Source organism: Uranotaenia lowii, chromosome 2 (genome assembly GCF_029784155.1).
Source record: "Uranotaenia lowii strain MFRU-FL chromosome 2, ASM2978415v1, whole genome shotgun sequence".
Classification (NCBI taxonomy): domain Eukaryota; kingdom Metazoa; phylum Arthropoda; class Insecta; order Diptera; family Culicidae; genus Uranotaenia; species Uranotaenia lowii.
The window spans coordinates 100,792,677-100,808,304 of record NC_073692.1 but is presented as its reverse complement, the minus strand read 5'-3'; the positions used below and the strand labels follow the sequence as shown (position 1 = coordinate 100,808,304).

General features: G+C 35.7%; 1 protein-coding gene and 1 non-coding gene across 2 annotated transcripts in view; one reads left to right on the top strand and one right to left on the bottom strand.

Annotated features, from left to right (window-relative positions):
- The window catches only part of LOC129746125 (mitogen-activated protein kinase 1-like), a 330,696-nt gene that overhangs the window by 253,137 nt on the left and 61,931 nt on the right, over positions 1 to 15,628 (bottom strand). The gene's annotated exons all lie outside the window — the stretch shown is intronic.
- Trnah-gug (transfer RNA histidin (anticodon GUG)) lies at positions 3,203 to 3,274 on the top strand. The gene has a single exon. It is a non-coding gene; the product is annotated as a tRNA-His (tRNA).

The window sequence follows — 15,628 nt, the reverse complement described above, 5'->3', positions numbered from 1 at the left end:
TCGTTGCGCCCCCGCTCGTCTTGTTCCTACCGGATTCGTAGCGAACAGCTGTTTTGCAGGACAGTCGTCCGGCATTCGCGCAACATGTCCCGCCCAGCGTATCCGGCCAGCTTTCACCACCTTCTGGATACTGGGTTCGCCGTAGAGTCGCGCGAACTCCGTTCTCCTGTACGCCGCCAAAGATGGTTCTTAACACTCGTCGCTCGAATACCCCGAGTGTACGCAGGTCCTCCTCGAGCAATATCCATGTCTCGTGCCCGTAGAGAACAACCGGTCTAATGAGCGTCATATACAGGTTACACTTCGTGCGAGGGCTAAGTCTTCTCGAACGCAGTTGCTTGTGGAGTCCTTAGTAGACACGACTTCCGCTGATTATTCGCCTCCGGATCTCACAGCTGGTGTCATTGTCTGCGGTCACCAGTGAGCCGAGATAGACAAAATCTTCGACTATCTCCAGCTCGCCGCCGTCGATCGTGACCTTGTTATTACTGGACAAGCGGGTTCGGTCGGTCTCGGATCCACAGGCCAGCATGTACTTCGTCTTGGACGTATTGATCATCAACTCAATCCTTCCTGCTTTGCGTTTCAGTTTGCGGTAGATCTCCTCCACCGCCGCAGTTGATCTGCCGACTATATCAATGTCATCTGCAAAGCAGATAAGTTGACTGGATCTGTTGAAAATCGTGCTCCGCATTTCGCTCACCGCTCGTCGAATAACACCTTCTAGCGCCACGTTGAACATCATGCAGGATAGAACATCACCTTGTCGAAGCCCCCTGCGCGATTCGAATGAACTCGACAATTCATCCGAAATCCGCACACAGCACTGCGTTCCATCCATCGTCGCCTTGATCAATCTGGTCAGCTTCCCGGAAAAGCCGTTCTCGTCCATGATTTTCCATAGCTCGTTACGGTCGATCGTGTCGTATGCGGCTTTGAAGTCGATGAATAGATGGTGCGTAGGGACTTGGTGTTCACGGCATTTTTGGAGGATTTGCCGTAATGTGAATATCTGGTCCGTCGTAGACCGTCCCTCCATAAAGCCGGCCTGATGACTCCCATATTACCCCCTCTTTCCACTCCTCCGGTAGCTGTTCTATGTCCCAAATCCGGACTATCAACCGGTGTAGGCAATCGGCCAACTTGTCCGGGCCCACTTTGATGAGTTCAGCTGCGATGCCATCCTTCCCAGCCGACTTGTTTCTATTCAGCTGACGAATGGCTTCCTTAACTTCACTTATCGTTGGGAGTGGCTCCTCTTCATCGTTGGCTACGCCGGCGATGTACCTTCCCCCATCGTCTTGATCTCCTGCATGTGCGCCGTTCAGGTGTTCATCGAAGTGCTGCTTCCACCTTTTGATCACCTCACGATTGTCCGTCAGGATACCCCCGTCCTTATCCCGGCACATTTCGGCTTGCGGCACGAAGCCTTTGCGGGATGCGTTGAGTTTCTGATAGAACTTTCGTGTTTCTTGGGAACGATGCAGCTGCTCCAGCTCCTCGAGCTCCTCCTCCTCCAGGCGACGCTTTTTCTCCTGGAAAAGTCGGACTCGCTGCCTCTTCCGCTGTCGGTCTTTGTCGTCACCGGTACTTCCGAGGTGAGGGCTGTGCACGTTGATGATGCTGATGTTGAAGAACCGGCCCATGATTCTCAACCGGCACATTCGTGAGTTGATCGGCCACCACCCGATCACGCGCTTTTGCATCTTTCCCATCACTATAAAAGCTGGTAGATGGCACGACCATCTGGGTACGTTCGTACCGTGGAGCCCTTCAAGCATACCTCCTGCAGCGTTACGATGTCGAATTGGCGGCTCTTCAATTCGTTGGAGAGCACGTGCGCACTGCCCACAAAATTTAAAGATCGGCAGTTCCATGTTCCAAGTTTCCAATCGTTAGTCCCTTTTCGTCGCGTCGGTCTTTGCCGATTTCCATCCGAAATTTGTTGTTCGTTGTTCGTTGCTTATGTTTTTTGTAGTCACGGGCTCGCAAGGCCCGCAGCTAACCCCACTATTTCGCAGGAGGACCGTCGTGATGTTGCTGTTTTGGGTCCCGAACACCACCAGGACGTTGTTGCACTCCGCACGCCACCCCTGACATGGAGAACAGACGCGTACGAAGCCCCCTGACTCAGTCTGCATGCGACCATAGCATCCACCGGGGTTGGGTACCAGATCTCCGCTAAGGTTGCTCGCACCCCAGCTAGCACCACGGGGAGGTAGAGAATCGGAGTTGCAGACAAGAGGTGATATGACCACTACCCGAAGGTTGGGTGTATGGGGTCTCGAGTTGCACATTGTCTACCGTTCACTAGCCAAAAGCCAATATAAACAGAATTTAAATTTACAATATTCATAGTTGACCTCATTGAATCAATCATAGAAATACAATTGAAACAATCATATTTATAATTAAATCAATCATATTATTATAGTTGAATCTATCACATTTATAGTCAAATCAATTATATTATTACAGTTGAATCTACTATAATTATTGTTGAATGCATGACATCAATCGTACATTATATTTCAATCTATTATATTTATAGTTGAATACAAAAAATCAATCATACAACTATAATTGAATGTGTTATATATATATTGTTGAATATGAAATTAATCACATTGTCTATTATGTGTATTGTTGAAATTTTGATAATTATAGTTGGTCGAGAAGAAATCAGTTAAATGATTGAATATAAGTGGATTATTGTTGGAAATACCATACTTTTTTTCTCCGTGCACTTATCTTTGACCATTTCCAATATATTATGGCAAATTATTAAAATAATTGTTTCCGCCCGGGATCGAACCGGGGGCTTTCCGCGTGTTAGGCGGATGTGATAACCACTACACCACGGAAACGGTTGATGGGTTTTTGTGCTCAGCTTGACATCAAATGTTTCCTCATGCAACGACCGTTATCAAAATTTCTCTATTCGATGGAACACAACTTTTTTTACTTATTTAAGATCTTAAACCTTCCATTTTTGTCTATGACCTCCTTAAACCGAGAACACAATAGAGGATATTTCCCGTCGCGACGCAAAAATCTTTTACATTTTTTATCAGGATATGACGGTTGGTATGCCTGAAGCACGTTATATCTATCATGTTTATTGGTTTAATTATGAAGATCAAATTAGCGAGCATGGGTTCTTGACTATGAGATACCTTTCGATTAAGCTCATGTCCAGATAGCCGTGATCGTCTAGTGGTTAGGACCCTACGTTGTGGCCGTAGTAACCCAGGTTCGAATCCTGGTCACGGCAGTGTTGATTAGAAAGGCACTGTTACGGATGAGCATTTTTTTGGTTGCGATTTACTGAACTGCATGTTTGATTATTCCCTTTAACCTTTGACAATTCCGAAACCATTAAAAATAATTCGAAACATTCTTATATTTAAAGAGCTTAGTCTTAGTGGGAACGCAGAGTTTACGTTATCGTCGGGGTCGCACAGAACAGTCGACTCTCGTTGTAAGTAGATCCGCGTTTCTGCAGACTAGCAGTGTTTTTAAGTCTATAACACGATTTTCATTACTTGATGAACGAAATGGGTCTTGCCAGTTCAAGTGTTGTAGGATATGTCATAACAACGCCGCTGGATAAGCTTGATGGTTAGAAATCCTACTGGAGTGGTTGCTGTGACGGACGCGAATTACTTTGAAAGCCTTACTTTTACATAATCGGAAACGTGGAGAATATCTCTCAGATTTAAGCTTTTTTGGTCAGATTTAAGCTTCTTTCATCAGATTTCAGCTTTCATCTCCAATGCTATCAAGGCATAAATCGTATAACGTTGCATGCCTCTGATCGAAACACGTCTCGGAATCCTCTGTACTAGTCTGAAGTTAGCGAAATAGGAATTAACAAGGGTGCGATGCATAAGTGCAAGAGTACAGCCTCTCCTTGATGTAGTATCATATAGTAAAATCAAGGGGCCCACCAGGCATGAAGCCCATGGTGGTTTTAGTGGAACGATTCCGTAGTCTTCCACCAACACAGTACTTCTTAAAGTTCAGTTTTGTTAATATTGAGCATATTGGAGATTTTCGTTGATCGTTAATACCTAAAATGTGTATCGGAACTTGAAGAACATTGAACTTAGAAAAAAATTGAATAATTTCGATGGAAAATTCCAATCTCAAAGTACCAGTGAATTCAATGCAATCATTTTAGGGCACAAATCGAACCAGAGAAAACAATAAATTTTACAATTCATGAGACCCATCCGACGAGATTAACAACAGATGGCCAGATGAAGTTTTTCGTTTTTTTTTTCTCTCATTTTCCTACCGAGTTACTGGATACCGGTCCGGTTGACAGTGAAAACTCAATCGTTTATTTTTCGAGCAGCTCTCAAACTGAAAAGGATCATTGTACGGAAATAAACGAAATGCAGCTACCGACCGGGCGATGGAAAAGGATCAACGTTCGCAGGTTTCGCATTACGGTAAAACCAGCTTTCGAATAAAAAAAAATTCCACTGTCACCATTTTTCTGGGTCGACGACAGATGCCAGCACCGAATATTTCACCGTGGGTATGGGGAACCTGTCGACAGTTTTGGGAAAACTGAGTACAGTGTGCGAATTTAAATTTCATTTCCAGCTCAGCGGTTGTCGAACGGAGTTTTTTGGCATTTGTTAAAATAAACTGAAAAATAACAATGTCGAATACGAAAACAATTCAATTTCAATCAGTCATCATCATTATCAACGTAATTCTTACTTTTCTTAGTAAGGCAAAGTTTCCTCTCCAGATTAATATGGACTGGAGGGAATTTATATCCGACCATAAACGGTTTTTCTAGGGAAGAATAATCAGGGTTAGTAAAAAAGCGACCATAAAACCAAAGCTACGAAATACGTTTAATATTCACGATCTTCTTCACGTTGGCACGAGAAAGCAATGAACCTTTGCAGCTATTCTTGTGGCTGTGAAGTTCTGTTGGGGACTAAAAACAAATTAGGATTAACAATTCAATAGGATACATTTTTAAGAGGAAAAAAAAGATTTTTATTTTTATTTTAGAAAAGGTTCCTTCCTATAAAAAGAACTTAATTGGAGATTCTACTTAAAAAAAATCTTGAATGAAAATATAACTTTTGATAAGCTTTCCATAAAATTGCTTTAACGTTCTTTGAAAAGCTGATACCAAGCTTTCTTTGCTCAATTTGATGGGGCGGTTGAAAAAGTGCGCCCATGAAAATAAACATAAATGACCCCGCATCGTTTTTGCAACTACGGGAGAGATGGCTGCTGGCGGCAGCAACAAAATAAAAGAATAATCGTTTAACTTGTGCTCAACGGCGAAAAAAGTAAATACAGAACCAGGCAGCATGAAACGTCGACGACGAGCTGGCTAGCTGATGGAAAATTTGCAAATCCGTCGTTTGTTGCCCCAGCCATTTCGGGGTCAGCTTTCAGCACCAGAAGGTGGAAATAATGTAATGGGATTTGAGTGTAATTTTTTTTTATTAATTACAACTACGAGAACTGTAAAATGTGACTTGAAACTCTAAGGATTTAGTGAATAGTTTAAAGTAAAACACCTCAGCCCTTTTTTCTCATTACATTAAAAATTTATCCCTCAAAATATTCAGAAAATAAAGAAAATTCGTAACATTCCATTGAAAAATACTAGATGATAATTCAAGTATTCAAATTCCAAACTCCTCAGAAAAATCGGTTTTAGGAAGAAAAATCTCGGGTCTTCAATAATTGACACGCACAGTTTTTTTGTAAATAAAGCTGTAATTATAATTTTTTCAACATATTATCTTTCTCATTGATTGGAAAATTATTTGAATGATATAACAAAATGGTATAAATTACTACAATAACAATTAATTACAAAATGACAACAATGGAAAAAAAGGATTTGTTTTTTTTCTATTTTGGCCATTCATGTCAATTATTGTTGTTTTAGAGATTTTGCCAAAACTACAGAATAGGTGTATATTTAAAAGAAATAAAAAGAACCAATTGGCAAAAAAAGACTAAAATGATGCAAAACCGAATATGCCCTATAATGTAAACGATAAAAAATGACAAAAAAATCAAAATGGCAAAAGTGACGAACAAATGAAAAAAATCTAATTCTAATTTTTTTTATTTAGAGAGGAATTTAATAGTAGCTTTCGTCCAATCGTCTCATTCGTTCTCTATAAAAAAAATTTAAAATAAATTTGAAAAAATTTAAAAGAATGTTATAAGAATGACAAAAATTAAAAAAAATCTAGAAAAACAAAAGTGAAACGAAAATAACAGCGATAAAAATGAAAAAAAAAATAAAAAAAAACGAAAATAAATAAAAAAAAAATACAAAAAAATACAAAAATATAAAAAGGCACAAAAATAGAAACGAATATCTTAATTCTCGTGTTATACTTTCTTTAATTTTTTGTCTTTTTTGTCTTTTTTGTTTTTTTTTGTCTTTTTTGTCTTTTTTGTCTTTTTTGTCTTTTTTGTCTTTTTTGTCTTTTTTTGTCTTTTTTGTCTTTTTTGTCTTTTTTGTCTTTTTTGTCTTTTTTGTCTTTTTTGTCTTTTTTGTCTTTTTTGTCTTTTTTGTCTTTTTTGTCTTTTTTGTCTTTTTTGTCTTTTTTGTCTTTTTTGTCTTTTTTGTCTTTTTTGTCTTTTTTGTCTTTTTTGTCTTTTTTGTCTTTTTTGTCTTTTTTGTCTTTTTTGTCTTTTTTGTCTTTTTTGTCTTTTTTGTCTTTTTTGTCTTTTTTGTCTTTTTTGTCTTTTTTGTCTTTTTTGTCTTTTTTGTCTTTTTTGTCTTTTTTGTCTTTTTTGTCTTTTTTGTCTTTTTTGTCTTTTTTGTCTTTTTTGTCTTTTTTGTCTTTTTTGTCTTTTTTGTCTTTTTTGTCTTTTTTGTCTTTTTTGTCTTTTTTGTCTTTTTTGTCTTTTTTGTCTTTTTTGTCTTTTTTGTCTTTTTTGTCTTTTTTGTCTTTTTTGTCTTTTTTGTCTTTTTTGTCTTTTTTGTCTTTTTTGTCTTTTTTGTCTTTTTTGTCTTTTTTGTCTTTTTTGTCTTTTTTGTCTTTTTTGTCTTTTTTGTCTTTTTTGTCTTTTTTGTCTTTTTTTCTCTTTTTTTTTCTTTTTTGTCTTTTTTGTCTTTTTTGTTTTTTTTTGTCTTTTTTGTCTTTTTTGTCTTTTTTGTCTTTTTTGTCTTTTTTGTCTTTTTTGTCTTTTTTGTCTTTTTTGTCTTTTTTGTCTTTTTTGTCTTTTTTGTCTTTTTTGTCTTTTTTGTCTTTTTTGTCTTTTTTGTCTTTTTTGTCTTTTTTGTCTTTTTTGTCTTTTTTGTCTTTTTTGTCTTTTTTGTCTTTTTTGTCTTTTTTGTCTTTTTTGTCTTTTTTGTCTTTTTTGTCTTTTTTGTCTTTTTTGTCTTTTTTGTCTTTTTTGTCTTTTTTGTCTTTTTTGTCTTTTTTGTCTTTTTTGTCTTTTTTGTCTTTTTTGTCTTTTTTGTCTTTTTTGTCTTTTTTGTCTTTTTTGTCTTTTTTGTCTTTTTTGTCTTTTTTGTCTTTTTTGTCTTTTTTGTCTTTTTTGTCTTTTTTGTCTTTTTTGTCTTTTTTGTCTTTTTTGTCTTTTTTGTCTTTTTTGTCTTTTTTGTCTTTTTTGTCTTTTTTGTCTTTTTTGTCTTTTTTGTCTTTTTTGTCTTTTTTGTCTTTTTTGTCTTTTTTGTCTTTTTTGTCTTTTTTGTCTTTTTTGTCTTTTTTGTCTTTTTTGTCTTTTTTGTCTTTTTTGTCTTTTTTGTCTTTTTTGTCTTTTTTGTCTTTTTTGTCTTTTTTGTCTTTTTTGTCTTTTTTGTCTTTTTTGTCTTTTTTGTCTTTTTTGTCTTTTTTGTCTTTTTTGTCTTTTTTGTCTTTTTTGTCTTTTTTGTCTTTTTTGTCTTTTTTGTCTTTTTTGTCTTTTTTGTCTTTTTTGTCTTTTTTGTCTTTTTTGTCTTTTTTGTCTTTTTTGTCTTTTTTGTCTTTTTTGTCTTTTTTGTCTTTTTTGTCTTTTTTGTCTTTTTTGTCTTTTTTGTCTTTTTTGTCTTTTTTGTCTTTTTTGTCTTTTTTGTCTTTTTTGTCTTTTTTGTCTTTTTTGTCTTTTTTGTCTTTTTTGTCTTTTTTGTCTTTTTTGTCTTTTTTGTCTTTTTTGTCTTTTTTGTCTTTTTTGTCTTTTTTGTCTTTTTTGTCTTTTTTGTCTTTTTTGTCTTTTTTGTCTTTTTTGTCTTTTTTGTCTTTTTTGTCTTTTTTGTCTTTTTTGTCTTTTTTGTCTTTTTTGTCTTTTTTGTCTTTTTTGTCTTTTTTGTCTTTTTTGTCTTTTTTGTCTTTTTTGTCTTTTTTGTCTTTTTTGTCTTTTTTGTCTTTTTTGTCTTTTTTGTCTTTTTTGTCTTTTTTGTCTTTTTTGTCTTTTTTGTCTTTTTTGTCTTTTTTGTCTTTTTTGTCTTTTTTGTCTTTTTTGTCTTTTTTGTCTTTTTTGTCTTTTTTGTCTTTTTTGTCTTTTTTGTCTTTTTTGTCTTTTTTGTCTTTTTTGTCTTTTTTGTCTTTTTTGTCTTTTTTGTCTTTTTTGTCTTTTTTGTCTTTTTTGTCTTTTTTGTCTTTTTTGTCTTTTTTGTCTTTTTTGTCTTTTTTGTCTTTTTTGTCTTTTTTGTCTTTTTTGTCTTTTTTGTCTTTTTTGTCTTTTTTGTCTTTTTTGTCTTTTTTGTCTTTTTTGTCTTTTTTGTCTTTTTTGTCTTTTTTGTCTTTTTTGTCTTTTTTGTCTTTTTTGTCTTTTTTGTCTTTTTTGTCTTTTTTGTCTTTTTTGTCTTTTTTGTCTTTTTTGTCTTTTTTGTCTTTTTTGTCTTTTTTGTCTTTTTTGTCTTTTTTGTCTTTTTTGTCTTTTTTGTCTTTTTTGTCTTTTTTGTCTTTTTTGTCTTTTTTGTCTTTTTTGTCTTTTTTGTCTTTTTTGTCTTTTTTGTCTTTTTTGTCTTTTTTGTCTTTTTTGTCTTTTTTGTCTTTTTTGTCTTTTTTGTCTTTTTTGTCTTTTTTGTCTTTTTTGTCTTTTTTGTCTTTTTTGTCTTTTTTGTCTTTTTTGTCTTTTTTGTCTTTTTTGTCTTTTTTGTCTTTTTTGTCTTTTTTGTCTTTTTTGTCTTTTTTGTCTTTTTTGTCTTTTTTGTCTTTTTTGTCTTTTTTGTCTTTTTTGTCTTTTTTGTCTTTTTTGTCTTTTTTGTCTTTTTGTCTTTTTTGTCTTTTTTGTCTTTTTTGTCTTTTTTGTCTTTTTTGTCTTTTTTGTCTTTTTTGTCTTTTTTGTCTTTTTTGTCTTTTTTGTCTTTTTTGTCTTTTTTGTCTTTTTTGTCTTTTTTGTCTTTTTTGTCTTTTTTGTCTTTTTTGTCTTTTTTGTCTTTTTTGTCTTTTTTGTCTTTTTTGTCTTTTTTGTCTTTTTTGTCTTTTTTGTCTTTTTTGTCTTTTTTGTCTTTTTTGTCTTTTTTGTCTTTTTTGTCTTTTTTGTCTTTTTTGTCTTTTTTGTCTTTTTTGTCTTTTTTGTCTTTTTTGTCTTTTTTGTCTTTTTTGTCTTTTTTGTCTTTTTTGTCTTTTTTGTCTTTTTTGTCTTTTTTGTCTTTTTTGTCTTTTTTGTCTTTTTTGTCTTTTTTGTCTTTTTTGTCTTTTTTGTCTTTTTTGTCTTTTTTGTCTTTTTTGTCTTTTTTGTCTTTTTTGTCTTTTTTGTCTTTTTTGTCTTTTTTGTCTTTTTTGTCTTTTTTGTCTTTTTTGTCTTTTTTGTCTTTTTTGTCTTTTTTGTCTTTTTTGTCTTTTTTGTCTTTTTTGTCTTTTTTGTCTTTTTTGTCTTTTTTGTCTTTTTTGTCAACAGATACAGTGTTTTGAAGAAAATACAGGTGGTCGTTCTCTCATCGATCCTTGAACGTTGCCAACCACTACCACGGAGGAACATTAGAATTCATTCATTCCGTTTGCCAAACTCGATAAAACGACGTGTTCAATTTTCTCCGGAAACCATATCTTCGGTTCAGAAATCGGTTCGTGCGAAGGACCACCCTTTTTTCGTCGAGAGAAATAAATAAACTGAAAGCTTTCTCACACCACTGTCGAGTCGAGTCGTTGGCGTTGGTTTGCCAAACCGTAGTGTGATGAATAAATCTCCAAATTTATATCATCAACAGCAACACTGTTCGTGACATTGCGAAAAGCCCCCCCAAAATCACTGCACGTGTTGATAATTTGTACGTGAGAACCCAATGAGGGAGAGTCAGAGATTTCAAGCCACAAATCCTTTTTCTAGATATTGGTTCCGTTTCGCAATGGCACTCCTAACGGGGGGTTTTCTCCAAAATTCTACAAAAAAATATTAGAAGTATTCGTTTCATTCGCCTCGGTTGGTTAGCTTAGTTCCACGAAAGTCATTCGAGAATAAATTGATAACTCATCCAATAATGTATGTATTTTTTGGGGGTCCCGGAAAATTTCTTTCTGCAGCTTCTCCTTTGTGTTTTCATTTTTTTCTATAAAGGGGTTCACCCCACTCGAACGTTTCTGACTGGAATTTTGAGCAGGAAATTCCGAAGCTCTTCTTTCGGAAGCTGTCCTCAAAGCTTTTCGTCGTTTGTCACTCCGGGTGGATTTCAGAAACAGGAAGAGAAAGAGCTTCCTGTATGTATTTCTTCTCGGGTAAGATCAGCTTTGTCACCATGAAAGGGGAAGGAACAAAGAAGGTCGAAACCATGTGTTAAAGATCCCAATGATTTATTTCCCCTTGGATGGGGATAGGATTTGTTGAGGCTTTGAACTTTTTCATCAAATTGGAATGTCAAAATTTTCGGACAGGTCCGGGTTTCCTTTGTTTTGCTCGCACAGTGCTGTTCGTTTGTGTGAATGCAAAATGAGTTGTTAGAATGTGCACATAAATAACATTTAGAAACCTTTTTGCCTTTCTTTCAGAAAGGTATAGTTATCGGTCGATTTGGGAGATCATTAATTATGGGTCTTAGATATACCTTTATAGGTACCTATCGAATCAGCTCGTCGAGTTCAGACGATGTCTGTGTATTTGTGTGTATTGGTGTGATTTTTTGTAAACTTTTTTTGCATGTTTTTGCGAAACTGGGCAGTGCAATAAAAATGATTTTTAGCTTAAAAAATTTGATTTTTTTTCTTCTTCATCCTATAAAAGAAAGAAAAAAAAAACAAAATAGTTTGAAAAATAAATTTTCATAGTAATTATCATCAAATCATCACTCCAAAAAACGTGTCAATTTGGCTTGCTAGCCACAACCAGCAATCACTAAAATCAAGATTATCGTGTCTATGACGTCAAATTATACGTGACGTCATAGATACGCGCATGCTATCTAAAAGTATGGATCTGTCGATGTGTGGAAGGGAGAACAAACAGGCTTCACTCCCACTCAGGTTTGATGTCATCATGACAGAAACCGTGTGGGAGGAACACTACAGATTTAAGTTTTCCCGGCTAATATTTATTTTTACATTTCAATGGTTCAGTTTGAAAACCGAACCAATCCAAAAATTTTGGAACCGAAGCTCCAAATTATTGTTAAACATAAAAATGGTTTTCACCAAGGGGTACGACCCTAGAATTAATGAAGTCGTTGATGAGTACGTCGTGCCCACACTGCATGGTACGAAAGCGATTGTTACTTCGAGACTTCCCATAACATTATATTCAGGTTGCTCTGTGAAGGACAAAACGACGAAGGGGCGCGTGCGGGAGAACGAAGCACACCATATCAATTTCTTCACACGCTCATTTTCATTAACCATTTTATATGGTTACCTAATTAATAATTTAATATTGTTGCTTTTGAATGCATTTTTGGAAAAACTGCAATCATGATGGTAGTTCTCATGTAAAAATGATAAAATGGTAAAAAAAGTTTACATTGAAATATTTTATGCATTCGTTTCCATTTTCAAAGTGTTCCATTTTAAGAAGCACGCATTTTATCGAGGAGTGAAAAAACATCGTTTTTTAATGATCAATATTTAAAAAAAAGTGTAAAGACCAGCCAGATATACCACCACATTATAGTATTGGGTAGGAAGAGTGAAATTTACTGCATCAACTTTGCATCAAATTTCTTACCTTTCCGCAGAAAATAGCCATTTTTGAAAATAATTGTAACCTTTTAAATAAAAACTTTCAAGAATAAATTTTATATAACTATATAGTCAGTTTATTAGAAGATAAATTTAAGTTTTCTAAGTTAGTGGAACCATATTGAAAAGTATAAGCTTGGTTACCTTATGCCAGTCCACCAACATTTGTAAAAATAACGTCTTGAATAATATAAAAATGTAATTCCATGAGAACTATAACATATTTGATTCTGTCATTTTGACTATTTCCAAGTTTCCAACTAGTTCCACATGTATGGTAAACGATGGCTCTTTAGAGGTTACACAAAGCAAACGTTGAATTATTATTAACACATTGTTGGAGACCTTTGGGATATTTAAACTTTGTTTCACTCGCAAAAATGCATTGTAATTATAACCAAATTTAACCCGGTCGAAGGTCAATCGACAATTTGAGTCAGTTTATTGTAATTGGCAGGTTTGGAGCTAATAGGAACTATGCTCAGGAATATTTGTTGATATATGTTTGTCAGATAAAGACATTATTAGGTTTTGAACATTGCTGCTTATTGACGTGAAGCTTTGATGTAAAATACCCTTGTTCCCAAAAGTTTCATCTTAATTTGTCGAGCAAAGCAGCGAGCGCTCCACATCAAAAAGCTTGTAACACCTGACAATCCATTCGGTTGACCATTTTTGCGCCCAGATGCGAAGAATCCTAACGTGACAATAATGATATCGTTTGCCAAATTTGATTGCCATAGAATATTGCAGTAAAATATTGTTCAAAGTTATAGTAATACACAATAGTTGCTGTTTTAGGTCATTTTATGAACTCAGCAGAAGACTGCTTTAACCCTTCGTTTCATAAAGTAACAAATTTGCAACAATTAATGTATGGAAAAATGGAAAAATCGTATTTTATTTTAATTTTTTTTCGTGATGTACTCATCATTTTGAACTGTTTAAAATGATTTTTAAGGAAAAATAAAAAATCATGAAACGAAGGGTTAATGCTCGAGCAAGACCTTTTTTTCGCAGAGTTTGGTATAACTTTTTAATTATTTTCTACTTTCATAAGATTTACAACAAATAATATTCAGCTGATGAGCATATATTAATCTTACTCAACTGGTTAGTTGGAATATAACGCAGAGTGTGTTACAACGTTGAAACTCTTCTTATCAGGATGTGTCATGCTGTTACTCTTGTTCCTGCTGCTAATATTTGTAATGTAAATGATGGTATTAGAAATATTCATGCCAAAACAACAAGCATGAGAATGATCAAATGACTAAGCAGATTGTTCGATTATTCGTTTCATTTAGAGAAATACCGATTCCGATCCCGAGAGACAAAGGTTGGAATTTCGTTATCGAGTTCGATTAATAAATTGGGTTTGCACGTTTATTATCTAGTTTTTCCTTCGGGGGAACATAGCACATAACGGAGATAGTTTTGTCAAAGGATCTTATGGAGATGAGATTCCACATTCCAACCACGGAATCCTCAGAAACAGATCCGGATGAATCTTCCCAAGAGCAGGTCATGCGACAGGCCTTTGTCTCAGCATCAAGCGATGCCATTGCAATCTCTCGGAAAGCTCAATATCTGTCACTTCGTGGTCGGTACGACATCAAGGTGTCCAGTCGTTCTTCCAGCTCCACGGTAAGACTTACGATTTCAAGATCACCACCTTGTTGGTTTTGCGATTGTTCCTGCTGCAACACAGGGACTACCGACAGATGTTCTTTGAATTCCCGTTGGAACCCCCGAGTAAGCAGGGTCAGACTCGGTGCCACTTTCTGGGCAATCGGTTCCAGATGGACAACGAGACCAGTATCGAGCTGCCATTCACCGAGGAAGATTATATGAGGATGGTCTGACCAAGTAATTTATCTACCGGAAGCTGACTGGCCTGGGCACATTTGTTGGTCGTTCTGGAACTCCAGCCATCGGTTTCGTACAAGGCAGCCGCCGGTACCCATTGAGTCAGGGATTTGTTCACGTTCACAGATCACAGGTTTTCATTCGCTTCAAGGAAATATTGTCGGTCAATTTTGCTCGCAGTGACTGGTCGAAAAATTCAAATCCGAGTTCGAGTTGGAAACCGGCACCATCTATACGGTCAGCAGCATTGAGAAGAATGCACCAAACTGGAGCTTATGTTGCAGTGGCTGAGACGACAAAGCAAGCTACAAGGATGGCTTGGCCGATACAGGGCCTGATTGAATCAGGTGGACCTTCATTCAGATATCCAGCTACAAATCGCAACGAAAATTGTTGATTAGAGCAACAAATCGTTAGTCTAGATTTAACTTACAACGTACGAATAAGCGGTAGCTACTACGAGAAGCCTAAACATTCGAAAGACAATTAACCTTGTCTGGAACAGGTCTGTGCACTTGGAACCGGGGACTTGACCAATGCTGGTGTGGTGCAGAAGTGGAAGCTTTGCGATCATCTTGTTTTTTTCACCTCTGCAATTAGTCGGGTTTTCTAGAACGACCAGTTACGTGACACAATAGATTCACAGCGTTGACATAATCTTGCAGTCATCATTCGACGAATCACTGATGCATGATGGGATGCTGTTGGAACCATATAACAAATTTGTTGGGAGTCCCTCTTACAATTTTCTGACGCCTGGAATTTTAAAATGTCGAGTTGAATCCTGTGGAACCGGGAAGGCTACATGCTAAGTATAAAGCCTTAGATAGATGTACGTAAGACATCTTTCGTAGTCATTCGCAGTTGCCAGGCGATTCGTATAACGAGTGAAAATCTGCTAAAATTGTTTCAGCCGTCGACGGTTTTCACGATCGGTCCGGAATTCGAGTTAGACATTTGACACGCTTAAAATGGTTTACTCGTAGTTCAAGCATTTATAACCATCTAAAATCAAAATAAGTGTAAACCAGGCTGAATATGTTCAAAAGCAAAAGCAAGAATCACATTTTAGTAGGAATTATGAGAAAAAAGCGAAGCAAAACCAAGCAATTAAAAAAATAATTTTCCTTTTTTATGAGAGTGGAAGGGGGGTGTGGAGCGATATATTTCCATGCAGTTCGAAATGGGTAAATAAGTGAAGCATTTACACTATCATTACATATTATCATTGACTCTCCCCTCGTATATCAACATACATCCTTCTTGCCATCCTACTCCATCATCATGCACGTATTTCACCTCTCGCCCAAGGATCATAGGCGCCCACATACGCCAGTTCAAGTCACACACCTCACGCAAGTCGGATCACAGGAACCACGCTCGTCGGAATACCAGGGTAAATAGCGAGGTAAGATCCGTCCGGGCCATCTATGGTCCGGACTGGGCCGCACACAACCTATTCGAGATTTCGCGTTTTTTTCCAAACACGCGCTAGGAGCATTACTGGAAAGGTAACTTGACTTCGTTTATTATATTTTTTTTTAAATCAAAACTTTAACCTGACTATGAATATGAATGATTTCTTATTTTTACCAATATAAATTTTCTTTTTCATACAGTATAAGTTAATACAGTAAATAATTCGTGGCTCTGAGTTTATC